Genomic DNA, 15,289 nt, shown 5'->3' with positions numbered 1-15,289 from the left:
AATGCAAAGCCGTGTACCCGTCTTCGTCTCTTGAATCGATATCGATCCCTTTATCGATTAGTATCTTAACGGCATCCGTTCGTCTTTTAAACGATGCTCGATGTAATGTGGTCCATCCATGTTGATCTCTCCCGTTGATCGCTGCCCCGTTTTCGACCAGCTTCTGGATGGCCCTCACTTCACCTTTACTAGCAGCTAAACACAAGTTGTCAACAAGCTTAAGTGCATAAAACAGTCTCATATGACCATGTTTCGCAGCAACATCGTACGCAGTTTTCCCTGTCTTGTTCCAAATATCTTTGTTCACTCTCTTTTGAAGTAACAACTTCACCATCTGCTCGTCGCCCAATCCGGCCGCGACATGCAACGCTGTATCACCGTCTTGGGTGTTCCGAACACTAGGGTCGGCACTGTTAGCTAATAACAAACGCGTGCAATCTCTTCTTCTATTCTCAATAGCAAGGTGTAAGGCAGTGTTGCCATCTTTTGTGGGTGCATCAACGTTAGCCCCTTTAAGCAAAAGAAGCCTGAGTACCTCAAAATAGCCACTGCTAGTGGCTAAATGAATTGGACCCCGACTCGAGTGCTCGGATCGATCTGGGCTAGCCTTATGAGCCAAAAGAAGCTCGACGATCAGCTCTTCACCGCACCCCGAAGCAGTTTCAAGTGGGGTCGAACCATACCGGCTTTGAAACTCGATATCAGGTTCGAATTCAAGCAATAATTGGACAATATCTGGTCTACTTTAAGCAATGGCGACATGAAGCAAGCTTTGACCATGGGAATCAACTGAGCCAGCTGGCCTCCTTGATGGGTCACTACGCTCAAGAACTTCACGAATTTCATCCATAGAACCATCCATCACAAGCTGAACCAAAACTGGTGAGCCAACAAACATGATCTTCACACCACTGTCGAGGAACACTTGCCTCTTCCTCGTGGTGAACCACTCATTGGGAACCGCATTATAACTCGACGTCAAGTCTTTCATCGCCGCACCGGGAACCACCACACTGTAGAGGAGGAAAGAATCGTTGGTGAAAGGGAACGAGTCCGGAAGAAACAAACCAGGAGGAAGATGATAAACAATCTGTTGGAAACGTGATGGGCCGAAAATTTACTTTTTATTACACACTCAATATATTACAATACGAAGATTACAAATATTTTCTCAATGACTAGATAGTCTAGCTGCTGCTAGATTTTAACTCACTCAAGGTTTGCTAACCTTCTCACTCTCACTCACGTTGCTTCTCTTATTTCTTTTTTCTTCTCATTTTTCTTCCATTACAACACAAGTTCAAGCCTCTATTTATAGGCTGATAAAGTGACAACAAATGTGGCTATTAATCCACTTAATTTCCTGCCACAAAACATCTCAATAATGGAGCACTTTGTATGGCTAAAATTTCAGCACTTTGCATGGCACAAAATTGCTCCACGTCTCATGCTTCTAGATTATGCTTGGAGTGGGTTTGATTTCTAACACTCCCCCTCAAACCCAACTTTCATACCGAGCTTCTCTTTGAATTTGTTGAATGTCTCCACTTTCAACGGCTTTGTGAAAATATCTGCCAGTTGATCTTCTGTCCTGCAATGGATCAACTCCACGTTTTTGTTTTTCACTTGCTCTCGGATAAAATGATACTTCGTATCGATGTGCTTGCTTCGGCTGTGCGACACCGGATTCTTGGCAAGTGATATAGCGGATTTGTTGTCAACGTAGATGGTAATTGGACCTTCATTTGAAACACCTATTTCTCCCAAAATATTCTTCAACCACATTGCTTGGCATGTACAAGTTGCTGCGGCCATATACTCTGCTTCACATGTTGAGAGAGCAATTGTTTGTTGCTTCTTTGACGACCATGAAAAAACTGCGGAACTGATGTGGAATGCATATCCGGAAGTGCTTTTCCGATCATCCAAGTCTCCCCCATAATCGCTATCTGAGTAGCCAACTAATTTTGAATCTTGTGAGTGGGTATAGAATAAACCATGGTTCATCGTACCTTTGATATATCTCAAAATTCTTTTTGCGGCAATTAAGTGGTCTTGCTTCGGCTTCTCCATGAATCTGCTCACCAATCCTACTGCATATGTAATATCTGGTCGTGTGATTGTCAAATACCTTAAACTTCCAACGAGACTTTTAAACAACGTCGGATTTATCGACTCCCTTGTCGAATCAACACTTAGCTTCATCCCTGGATCAGCTGGCGTGACTACTGGCTTGCAATCCTTCATTTTGAACTTGTTCAAATCTGCTCCGCATACTTCTTTTGAGAGACAAAAATTCCATCTTGCATTTGTTTCACCTCGACTCCAAGAAAGTATGACATCTCACCGATATCTGTCATTTCAAATTCTTTAGTCATAGCTTTCTTGAAATCATCAGACATACCTGGATTGTTTCCGGTGAAGATCATGTCATCCACATATAGGCATACGATCATGATATCTCCATATCCATTCTTCTTTGTGTACAGGGTGTGCTCGTGCGGGCTTTTGATGAATCCATTTCTTCGGAAGTACTCGTCGATCCTTGTGTTCCATGTTCTTGGGGCTTGCTTCAATCCATACAAAGCTTTCTTCAATCGGTAGACTTTGTCCTCCTTTCCTTGTATGCTATATCCAGGTGGTTGTTCTATGTAGACTTCCTCCTCCAAGTAGCCATTCAGGAATGCAGACTTGACGTCCATCTGATAGATTTTCCATTTGTATTGTGCTGCGACCGCTATGAGAAGCCTAATTGTGTCTATTCTTGCGACTGGAGCAAATATTTCATCATAGTCCACTCCTTGTCTTTGCTTGTAGCCTTTGGCGACTAGTCTTGCCTTGTATTTCTCTACTTTTCCTTCTTTGTTGGTCTTCGTCTTGTACACCCACTTGACACCAATCGGGCTATGTCCTTCTAGCAGACTTGTTAGCTCCCACGTGTCATTCCTTCTTATTGCAGCAATCTCCTCGTCCATGGCCTTCTTCCATTTATTGTCTTCAATTGCTTCTTCGTATGTCACTGGATCACATTCTGTCATTAGACAGAATAGTGAATAATCGAACTGCGTCTCTACAGGTTCCGTAGAATTGTAGATGTCGTTGAGACTCCGTGTTCTTGTGGGTGCTTCATCTGAGCTGCTGCTTCCGCTGCTGCTGGTTGGTGACGAAGAGGCTGTTGTACCAGGACTTTGATCATCGCCTTGTTCTTCTTGGTTGATGACATCATTGTCGTCTTCGTTGAAAAATAATCCTTCCACTTTCTTTTCTTCTTCACTCCATCTCCAGTAATCCGCTTCATCGAACTCGACATCTCTTGAGATAATCAATTTCTTAGTAAGAGGATTATAAAGTCTGTAGGCCTTACTTCTTTTGTCATAGCCTATAAAGATACACTTCTCTCCTCTATCGTCAAGCTTTTTCCTCTGTTGCTCAGGAACGTGTGCATATGCAATGCATCCAAAAATTTTGAGGTGTCCAACTCTTGGCTTGTGATCGCTCCATGCTTCTTCTGGTGTCTTGTGTCTTACACTTTTTGTTGGACATTGATTCAACAGATAAACTGCGCATTCAACGGCTTCAGCCCAGAAAGTTCTCGGAAGGTGTTTACCTTTTATCATGCTTCTTGCCATATCCAGAATTGTCCGATTCTTCCTTTCTGCAACTCCGTTTTGTTGTGGAGTGCGTCTGGCTGTTAACTGATGAATGATTCCATGATCCTTGCAGAAACTTTCATAAAGCTTTGCAGTATACTCGCCTCCTCTATCGGATCTGAGTATCTTCAAATATCGACCACTCTGTTTTTCCACCATTGCTTTGAACTCCTTGAATTTTTCTAGGGCTTCCGATTTTGCTTTGAGAAAATAAACCCAACATTTTCTGCTATAATCATCAATAAAAGTTAGGTAGTACCTGTTTCCACCGAGTGATTCAATGTCATACGGACCAGATATGTCGGTGTGTACAATTTCCAATGGTCTTCTAGCTCTTCGAGATTTTCCTACTTCAAATTTCTGCCTATGCTGCTTTCCTTTGACACAGGCTTCACACAGTTGATCTGGATGATTAATACTTGGTAATCCATTCACCATATTTGTCTTCGACAACAGCTTCAAGCCAGAAAATCCGAGATGTCCGTACCTTAAGTGCCACAACCATGATTTATTCTTCAGATCCGTCTTCATGCATTTTACTTCTCCAGACTCGATGTCGAGGGTGAAAAGACGATTTCGCGTCATATCAACTCGAACAACTAATTCTCCATTTTTGTTCCTGATGGCGAGTGAGCGGTCTTTCATATGAACTTCATATCCTTTTTCTAGGAGTTGACCAAGACTGATCAGGTTGCTCTTCAAAGCTGGTACGTAGTAAACGTCTGAGATGTACTTCTTCTCTCCATTCCTTTGTGTTATAACAACCTTGCCTTTTCCTTTGATTTCTGCATGTGAGTTGTCTCCAAAAGTTATTTGTCCATGAACTGTTTCATCTAATTCTGTGAACAGCTCCTTTCTTCCACACATGTGGTTGCTTGCACCATTGTCGAGATACCACACACTTCTCTTGCGATCTTCATTTTCTCCGTAAGTGAGAAAGACATTTGATTCCACTTTTTCGTTGCCTTCTGCTGCGACTGCTACATGGTTTCTTTCATCCACTTTGTGTGTTGATCTGCACTCGTAACTGAAATGTCCATACTTGTTACAGTTGTAGCATTGTACCTGAGATTTATTTTCTTGAAATCTGCCTCGGCCACGACCTCTAGATCCACGTCCACGGTTGGATGTTTGATAATCTTTATTTTCTTGATATCTCCCATATGATTGATTTCCACGTCCTCGTGATCCTCTTCCTCCTCTGTTTCCACCACGGTAGCCTCCACGGTATCCTCTGCGGTTTCCTCTTCCTTGGTTAAAGTTATTACTTGTTTCTCCGTCGTCGACGGACAACTTGCTATGCAAGGCTTGATCAAGATTTTCACTATCTTCATTTAGCTTCATCTTTTGCTCATGGGCTTGCAGAGAACCCACAAGTTCTTCGAGCGACATCTTTGACAAATCTTTTGATTCTTCGATGGCAACAACTACGTACTCGAATTTGTGTGTGAGTGACCGTAGAATTTTCTCCATCACTCTTACCTCGTCAAGAGTTTCTCCATTTCGTTTCATTTCATTTACCACCGATTTTACACGATTGGCATAGTCATCGATATTCTCGGAGCTCTTCATTTTTAACATTTCAAATTCAGCTCTAAGTGACTGAAGGCGTACCTTTTTAGCTTTTTCTACACCTTGAAAAGATTTTTGCAAAATCTCCCATGCATTCTTCGCGTTCTTCACATCTGATATTTTCTCGAAGGTTGATTCATCCATACCTTGAAAGATACTATTCAAGGCCTTTTGATCCTTCTTTCGTGCTTCTCGTAACGCCTTCTTAGCGTCATTTGATAAAGCTGCTTCTGTAGCGGCATCTCCGGGCTCGATGTATCCTTTTTCAACGATCTCCCAACAATCTTGCGAACCGAGCAAAGCCTTCATTCGAATGCTCCAATTTCCATAATTTGTCTTCGTCAATTGTGGAACTTGTAGCTGAATTACGTCGCCCATATCGACTTGTTAGATGAACACCAAAGGTACTCCGAACTGGACACGAACCGGACACGAACCGAACTCCGAACCAAGCTCCGAACCGTAGCTCTGATGCCACTTGTTGGAAACGTGATGGGCCGAAAATTTACTTTTTATTACACACTCAATATATTACAATACGAAGATTACAAATATTTTCTCAATGACTAGATAGTCTAGCTGCTGCTAGATTTTAACTCACTCAAGGTTTGCTAACCTTCTCACTCTCACTCACGTTGCTTCTCTTATTTCTTTTTTCTTCTCATTTTTCTTCCATTACAACACAAGTTCAAGCCTCTATTTATAGGCTGATAAAGTGACAACAAATGTGGCTATTAATCCACTTAATTTCCAGCCACAAAACATCTCAATAATGGAGCACTTTGTATGGCTAAAATTTCAGCACTTTGCATGGCACAAAATTGCTCCACGTCTCATGCTTCTAGATTATGCTTGGAGTGGGTTTGATTTCTAACACAATCTCCACCGTTAACGTCCCAAGCGGTACTATGATACCCGACTGAGGCTTAACAGTATACCGGCCCTTGTTCACCGGCTGCAACTGGAAAGCCACCGGCATGGTGAACATAACATTACGTAAAGTAAGCTCGCCGAAACATTTCTGGCCTAACTCAATACGAACTGCGACGAGGTTTGAAGGTTCTAAACTATTAAGCCTATCCATATTTTGTTGTTTGATACTTCAAATTAAGAGTAGAGGTGTTTGTGTTGGTGGGTTTTGAAGGAAGATCGAAAAACCCGCCGAAAGAAGCATTAATGTGATGAAGAGATGGAAAGCAAATGAAGAGCGAAGGGGTGTGTGTTGTAGAACTTAAAAGGGGAAGGTCATCAATGGCTGGCTGTGGTGAGAGAATGACAAGTGGTGGGTGTAAAAAACAATGGACGACTTGTTCTATTCGGCATTCTGGGTTGTATAACTCCTATGTCACAGTTGGGTAATGTTAAATTTCAGTGTCGTTTCTGCATCACTTTCATTTCTGCTGTATTTTTTTTTTTGTAAATGGCTAAAAAGGGTTTCTGCTGTATTTTATAGTTCCATTAATTCGTGTTTATTCATGGGCCATTTTCCCAATAAAACCCCTTTTTTTCAAAAAATACCGAAATAGGCTCGGTATTTTATTATTTATCGGAATGGACCATTTTTCCCGAAATCACGTCCACGTCAGCGCGATGTCAGGGGATATGCCAGGAAATTGCGGCCACGTCAGCGCGCTTTGCTGACGTGGCAACAGATCGCGTCCTAGTAAGCGCGATTTGCTGACGTGGCAACAAATCGCGCTTACGTGGACGCGATTCGGGCCGCACATGAACAGTACCCACCGATCAATATTGACCGTTTATGTTTTTTAGCTTGGAAAACTTTGAAAGGCCATAACTTTTCGCTCGGCTGTCCGATTGAGACGATTTTTTTTTATTTCGAATAACTTTTCGATATCTACGCGCTGACAAACAGTCATAGGCGGTTCGCCGCAGTTTTCGTCAAAAAAGATCCTTTTTTACCTCTAAATTTTGATTTTTTCGGTTTAAAATTGAATTTTGAAACATTCAAATAATTATTTTCCTTATTTATTTGAAGTAAACACCAGATTTTTTTTATAGAATTATTGTATTATTTTTTCTGATTTGACACGTGTATGGAATAGGTCCGATAAATCATTAGAACGTAAGTAATATAATTAAGATAATAGCAGTATTTTTATAATATGTCAATTAATTAGTTTAGCTTAGTTGGTTAAGATGCTTGCTCTTTTCCCTTAATACCTTGGTTCAAATCTTATTGGTAATAATTTTGAATCTTTTTTGTACTTGTTGCATTTATTACTTGCTAATTTTGTAATTCTTATTTTTAAATCACTATAAATAATTGTGAAAGAACTTTTTGGCCCTTTAAAATTTTGAGTCTAATTTTTTTTTTAAATTTCTCTCAATTTATTTTTTTTAACTTTATCGTCAATATGCTTTAGTCTTCCTTTCCACCTTCTTTCGAAATATCTTATTTAATTATTTGTAATGCTTCCTCTCAACACCAAAATTGAAAGGAAATTTAGAAGAAATTGAGAGGAAATTTGAGAGAGGATTAGTTTGTGAAAAAAAAGGGGTGGGGGTATTTATAGTTTTTTTTGGACAGTTTTGGGGGGAGGGGAAATCGCGGCCACGTCAGCAAAGCGCGCTGACGTGGCCGCGATTTCCTGGCACGTCCCCTGACATCGCATTGACGTGGACGCGATTTGCCGAAAAATAGCCCATTCTGGTAAATAATAAAATACCGGACCTATTTCGGTAAATTTAAAAAAAATATAGGCTTTTACTGGTAAATTGGCCTTATTCATGAATATTATTTTTTTGTCAAGTGAATAGACATTTATTATATATTTAGTTTGGAAATTTAAAATTAGAATAGTTAATTGATTCATTTTTTTTGTTAAAATAAAACTTTAAACGAGACCTATAAGAAAACACATTAATTCCTTATATAACAAATATAAGCTGTTTGAACTAAATCTTGTATTGAATAAGATGGTTTTTCAAACACTTGGACCTCTGTGAAACTTCTAGCCGTAATCTTAGCCATATGGTCAGTCACTGCATTATGAGCTCTCGGAATATGGCGTATACAAACCTTCCAACTTAAATATACCATTTGATGAATAGAGCGTAATTCCAACATCTTACTATCAGTTGCTCCATAAGCCACAATCGTCTCCACCAAAAGAGCATTATCACACTCAATCTCTAACTATCGAATCCCCTTCTCCCATGCTAAGCGTAGACCTTCTAGAATAGCTCTCACTTCGATCTTAAAAATTGCATCTTTACCTAGCAACATCAAGAATCCCCATAACCAATTAGCATCAGCATCTCTAATCGCTCCCCTAATGGCAGCATAAGATCCGTTTAGCGATACTGCCCTATTTGTATTAAGCTTACTCCAACCTCTATCGGATCTGACCATTGTTATGCACTAACAATAGGATTAACATGTAACACAAGTGCAAGCATCCTTACGTAACTCATCGTCTAACTAACATCCATATCCACGATTTACTGGGCACAACTGTGACTACTAGAAAACACATACATATTTTGATTTTTCCATAGCAGCCAACACATTATAGGGAAAAAAAACTTCGCCATTCTATCTCTTGACTATCACAACATCCAATGTTTCACAAGTTCCATAAGATCTATTCATCCAGTGGTAAAGAAAAAAAAACATACCCGAGCATAGGTCGGCACAACTGACCACTAAATAGACCTAGAGAAGCTGCAATCTTGAACATGGATCCCCAATTCGTATACATTGCTATATGCCAGACAATGGCTTTCATTCGCCATAAGTCTTCTTACTCTCTCACCATTAGTTAGTAATTTGTTCTTCCACATAATCCAAATGAACACCTTAACCCTTTGAGGCACCTTGATTTTCCAAATCAAATTCCAAACACTAGAATTATCGATTGATCCAAGTTGGTGAATACCTCTATAAGTCTGCCAATGAAAAATTATTCCTTGTCGCCCATCCCTATGATAGCTGATCTGGTCCTGCATCAATCGAAGGAGGCAACACAGTTGTTATCTGTAACACAATATGATCCAAAAGAACGCTCCTTAACCGAGCCTACTCTCAGGTACCATTCTCATCCACTACATCACAAACAGGTAAAATATTATCTGGTTGTTCCGAGCCTCTATAGAACGCTCTTAGTGGACTTATCGGACAAATCAAATTATCATTCCAAAAATTTGTCAGACGACCATCCCCTATGTCCCAATAGACATTATCAATTACATTCGTCCATGTATTCGTTAATGACCTCCATATAAATGAGCAATTGCTCCTAGCAATAGTATTTGGTAGCACCCAACAAACATTATATTTATTTCTCACAATTTGTACCCATAATGCATCATTTTTTGTAAGTAGTTGGAAATCTAACTTCAACAAAAATAATCTTACTCTGATCAGCTAAGCTTCGCACACTAAGACCACCAACATCAATCGGTCGACAACAATCATCCCAACTTAACAACACTGGTTTTCTAGCTTCAATAGTGGTTCCCCAAATAAAATTGCAAGCTAATTTCTCAATTTCACTACACACAGAGACAAGTATAAGTACCATAACCATGAAATAATTGGGAATAGCTAAAAGGACTATTTTTGCTAACGTTATTCTGCCAGCCAAAGATAATTTCTTTGCTTCCCACCCATTTAGTTTGTTACAAACTTTATTAACCACAAAATCAAAAATGCTTACACCAACTTTCTTATGAATGAAAGGCATACCAAGGTATATTACAAGATCCTCAACCCTAGCAAACCCCACCTTCCTCCATTAGATGAGAAGAAAACCTGAGACTTATTCCTATTCACTCTCTCTCCTGAATAATAACAAAAAGTATGCAAAATATCATTAACAATTTCTGCTTGCCCCGAATTAGCCCTATAAAAAAGCATTAAATCATCCACAAAAAACAAATGCGACAACACCAAGCCCCTCTTAGATAACAACAAAAGCTTCCACCTCCCCTAAAAGACAGCTTCCTCAATTAGGTGTCCTAGTCTCTCCATACAAAGCACAAATAGATATGACGAAAGAAGATCTCCTTGTCAAATACCTTGTGATGGTTTAAACTCATCTGTAACCATGCCATTCCAGAGCACCTGAAGTGATGATGATGATATACAATTTGAGATAATAGTGTTTAACATAGCTGGTAAACTTGCTTCTGAAAGTGTGTCCTCTAAGAAATCCCATCAGATTCGATCATAAGCCTTTTCAAGGTCAATTTTTAACACCATCCCACATTTTCAGCCTCTAAAATTTTCATAGAATGTATTGCCTCTTGAACAATAACAATGTTATCAGAGATGTTTCTATTAGAGTATGCCCGAAGATCAATCATGAGATGGTTGTAATAACATACTTGATTTATCATGTTTATTAATATAAGGCGTTACCATTATTATTTCAGTTTCTTTTCTGTGTGTATAAATAAACTGTTTTAGAATAATGTCTTGAGAATAATATGATTATTCTTAAAAGGTCCTTAGTCAAGTATTATTGTTGGCTAGGATAAAAATAATACATTAAGACTAACATGTAGTTGATTGATGATAAAGAGTTGTCATTGATATGGAATGTCAAGATCGATGCATGAATATGTGTGTTAGAGAACAACATATTGGACTAACCCGTTATGAGTATGTTTCTTGGGTTATTATGTAATTGTCACAACATTACTCATAGTGATTAATATGTATATGATCCTCAGACTTGAGATCATCATAATCCCAACATCGTGAGTTGTATATTTTGATACAGTCAAACGTACACCGTAACTGGTTGTTCTATAAAGGCTGATGTTGGATATACCACGATCTGTGTAGAGGGATATGGTTAATCGATATAGGATAAGTCCCTTCAACATAATGGGAGTAATATCTTAGGTTACTTGATAGAGTGAGACTAGAAATGCATGGCCATGCTCAAATAAGCTGATATGAGATGTCATACTTATTTGTATATCATAGTCTACTTAAGATATCAAGGAACATGGAATGGACTATGCAAGTGTGACGATTCCATGACTTGTGTCCAATCCAGAGATAAAGGACTTAAGGATTATTGCATGAAAGATTAATCATAAAAAGGTTATGTCGAATCATGATTTCTTGTGACTTAGGTAGCAATGATGCATTTCTAGGTGCCACTTATTGTTTGTAACATCGGAATCATTCTAGTATTACTGTTAACGTTACAAGAACCTATAGGGTCACACCCTATAGTTGAAATGAACGGAATAAAACATAGTTGGTATCGTGTTTAGTTGTAGCTTGAATTAAATTAATTATAGAATTAATTTAATTGGGTAATCAAATATCGAACACATTATATGTACAAGGTTGTTGTACGCATAATGAGAACATGAATTTGGTTAGTATATAAATTCAAATAAGTATATAGTTTACTGAAATCATTATTATAATTAGTGTAATTATAATTTTCGGTTTAAAAACATTGTTATACTTATTTAATTTCTAGAAACCCTAAAAATTGATATAAAAATCTCATTTTTCTTTGCTTGGTGGGTATCGTCAAAGCAAAGTCTTTTCCAAAACAGTTTTGAGGATTCCTTCCGTTCATTGTCATCTAGGTGGATTACGTAGAGGCTGGAGTCACGATAGATTGCGGCTTGGTTCGATAGTGATCAAATTACTCTTTGTTGAGGCGTTGCTGTCTACTCAAAATAAACATTCGGTAATTTTGAAACCTTTATTTCACCCCGATTCGTTCCTCAGACATGGATCCATGGTTAGGATCGCCGGATGTTTTCCAACAGTTTCTACCCATCACGAAACTATCCTGGTTTTGTTTAGTAACTTTAATAATCAATGGACGTAGCCTATTAACAATTGTCTTTGTGGCAATGTGATATAGAAATGTACATAAACTGATTGGCCTAAATTGTGTAATCATATCCGGACCCTAAATCTTAGGAAGTAAAAAAAGTAAAATTTTGTTAATCCTAGGATCCAAAGGACATCCCTCCAACACATGTCACACCAACGCACATACCAATGGCCCAACAACATCCCATTGTGCTTGATAAAATTTTGCATGAAACTCATCAACCCTCGGAGCTTTAAGCGAGGCCATTCTGAAGACTTGAAGCCAAACCTCCTCATTGGATACCGCCAGCTCAAGATTATCCTTCTCAAGTCGTAGTAAACCAGAAAATTTCCCCCAACATGGAAGGGCCCCACTGACTTAGTAATCCATGAAATAGAGATTCTTGAAAAACCCCACAACATGCTGTTATAATAATTCAGAATAAAAAAACCAATCATCACCCTCAACCTTAAGGCCCTTGATTTTGTATTTTCTACGTCTAGCAAGCATATAACTATGAAAATACTTTCAGCTTGTTTGGTTCAGTGTATTGGCTATGCCAATACACCTCTAATCGGTGGGCCCCACCTAATACCTCTCTAATCTGCCGTTTGGTTCAGCGTATTGCTAATACGCGTGTATTCCGTTACTTTCCTAATCGGTGAAAAGCACCGATTTTTATTCCCCCCTTCTGCCCAGATTAGGTGACGCTTCAGCAAACCCTCCCTCTTTTACCCTCCCCCGATCCCCTTTGTTTCTCTTCTGTTTTCCACCTTCATCCGATTTGCTTCCTTGTTTCATTGCTTTTTTTTTCTGCCGATTTGCTTCATTGCTTTTCAAAGGTTAACGATTGCCGCCATGGCAACAGCAAATATGCTCTCATCTCTTTTCCCTTTATTCTCACTCGTATGCTTCATCTCAATCTTTTGCCTTCTCTCTCTTTCTAGAAAAGCCCCCATTTCTTCTTCTTCCCCAACACATCCCTACTTCCATCAAGTAAAACCCACCATGGTCACCGGTAACATCGAGCCCAATGCCACCTCCGGATCTTTCCCTTATACGTCGAGCAGCTCTTCATGCGATTACTCTGACGGGTCGTGGATCCACGACCCGGATGTGAGATTGGATCGATATGACAGTAGCTGCAAGGAAATATTCAAAGGATGGAATTGCATTCTGAACAAAAAATCAAACGGTCGAGATATCGTTAAGTAGCGATGGAAACCTCGTAACTGCCATCTCCCGCCCTTCGATCCTCTCAAGTTTCTTCACACTTACAGGGATACTAATATCGGTATTCTCACCTCTCACGAGATTTTGAAATTAGAGAAAGTACGAGCAAAATTGAGTTGTTTGTTAGTATGTTTTTGTGAAGCTAATTGAAGCAATTAGGGTTCTATTGTCTATTCTTTTTCTTTTTAGTTATGATGGACTCTGTTTTGATTATGTTGCGCTTTTATTAGTTGCCCTTAACCAATATTCAGCAGTGTAGGGTTTGTTGGTGATTCCCTAAACAGAAACATGTTTGTTTCTTTATTTTGCACTCTGAGACGTGTGGCCGGTGATGTGAAGAAATGGCGTCCGGCTGGAGCTGATCGTGGCTTTACTTTTCTTCACTATAATCTTACCATTGCATATCATCGAACTAATCTTTTGGCACGCTATGGTAGGTAAGCTTGTTTTAAGCCTTTATTTTTAACCATAGCTAGTAGGGTGTTTTGCTTTGTGTTTTTGTTCCACGGTCTGGACTGGAGTTTGGAGTGACTGTACTATTCTTGGTAGCGATTAATGTGGTTCACTCTGCCTTGTTTAATGCAGTTGGTCAGCTAATAGTAATGGTGGCAAGTTGGAAGACCTTGGATATAAAGAGGGTTATAGAGTTGATGTTGATATTCCGGAAGGCACTTGGGAAAAGGCTCCAGGCTTCCATGATATACTCATCTTTAACGCAGGACACTGGTAGTTTTTATTTTCCATTTTAATATGTTATAGACTGTTGATGATATGTTAACATATGTTTAAGTTCTTGTTTGTTGGTCCTGAGTTTTCCTTTTTGATTCTATGGTCATGTTAAACAACATGCCAAAATTGGATCCTAATACATGCTAAAATGTTGTTGAGCTTGGATGTCTATATAGCAAGATATATACAATACTCAAAGCGTTTTGGCACTGGTTGTGTAATTTGTGAATATGTTGGTTCCTGGTCACAACAATTTCTTGTTATTCCAATCCATATGTTTCCATGTAGTATCAGAGATTCCAGACTTAGATTACCATTTTGATTTTTTCTTCCGTAGGTGGTGGGCTCCTTCAAAATTTGACCCAATCAAGTCACCCATGCTTTTCTTTGAAAGGGGTCTGCCCTTGATCCCTCCTATTCCTCCCGATGTTGGATTTGATAAGGTTTTGAAACACACGGTATGTTATCGCACACGGTGTTTAATGTAATTTAATTTTTTAATAAGATTCACACATGGTGCTTTCAAAAGAAAGCTTATTTGCTTGCTGCTGCCTGGACAAACTCGGATCGAGCCTGAACTGACTGAATGCTCCTATACCTTGTCCTCGTAGAGGCATACTTTTCTGTCTAGAGAACTCTCAGCTTTGGCAGAGTTATACCTACTAATTTTCCTTTGTTATGATCATCATTCTGAGTAATTTGGAAATAATAATATACTTCTATGATGTGAACATCCCTGATCAATATATATACATATACATATACATATACATATACATATACATATACATATACATATACATATACATATACATATACATATACATATACATATACATATACATATACATATACATATACATATACATATACATATGTGTGTATGTGTGTGTTTACCCACTCATAATGTGTTATATTGTTGATTAGCAGATACGGTTTGTGGAGAAAACAATGCAACCAAGTGCTATTAAACTTTTTCGTACACAATCACCCAGACATTTTGAAGGAGGTGATTGGGACCAGGGTGGTTCATGTCAGCGGTTACAGCCTTTATCACCAAAAGAAGTGAGTCTCTTTCAATGATCACTATTATTTTCTAGTCACACTGAACATTATAATTGGTTAATTAAAGTGTGACCTGCATTTTATTATAAGTTCAACTACTTTCATCTATTTTTGAGGAAGAAACTACTCGTGCGTTGGTTTGTTTATGCTCGGAATCAACGTTTGAAAAGGTTTGGATCCATTTTTAGGTCGGAAGAGCAGAATCCCCTCGTCTTCCTTCCTATA

General features: G+C 38.9%; 1 pseudogene; it reads left to right on the top strand.

Moving 5' to 3' along the window:
- Positions 1 to 12,624: 12,624 nt before the first annotated feature.
- LOC107893509 (protein trichome birefringence-like 13) lies at positions 12,625 to 15,227 on the top strand (annotated as a pseudogene).
- Positions 15,228 to 15,289: the final 62 nt, after the last annotated feature.

This window comes from Gossypium hirsutum, chromosome D13 (genome assembly GCF_007990345.1).
Source record: "Gossypium hirsutum isolate 1008001.06 chromosome D13, Gossypium_hirsutum_v2.1, whole genome shotgun sequence".
Classification (NCBI taxonomy): Eukaryota; Viridiplantae; Streptophyta; class Magnoliopsida; order Malvales; family Malvaceae; genus Gossypium; species Gossypium hirsutum.
Note: the sequence above shows the minus strand (reverse complement) of the source record. Positions and strands in the feature narration are given on the sequence as shown.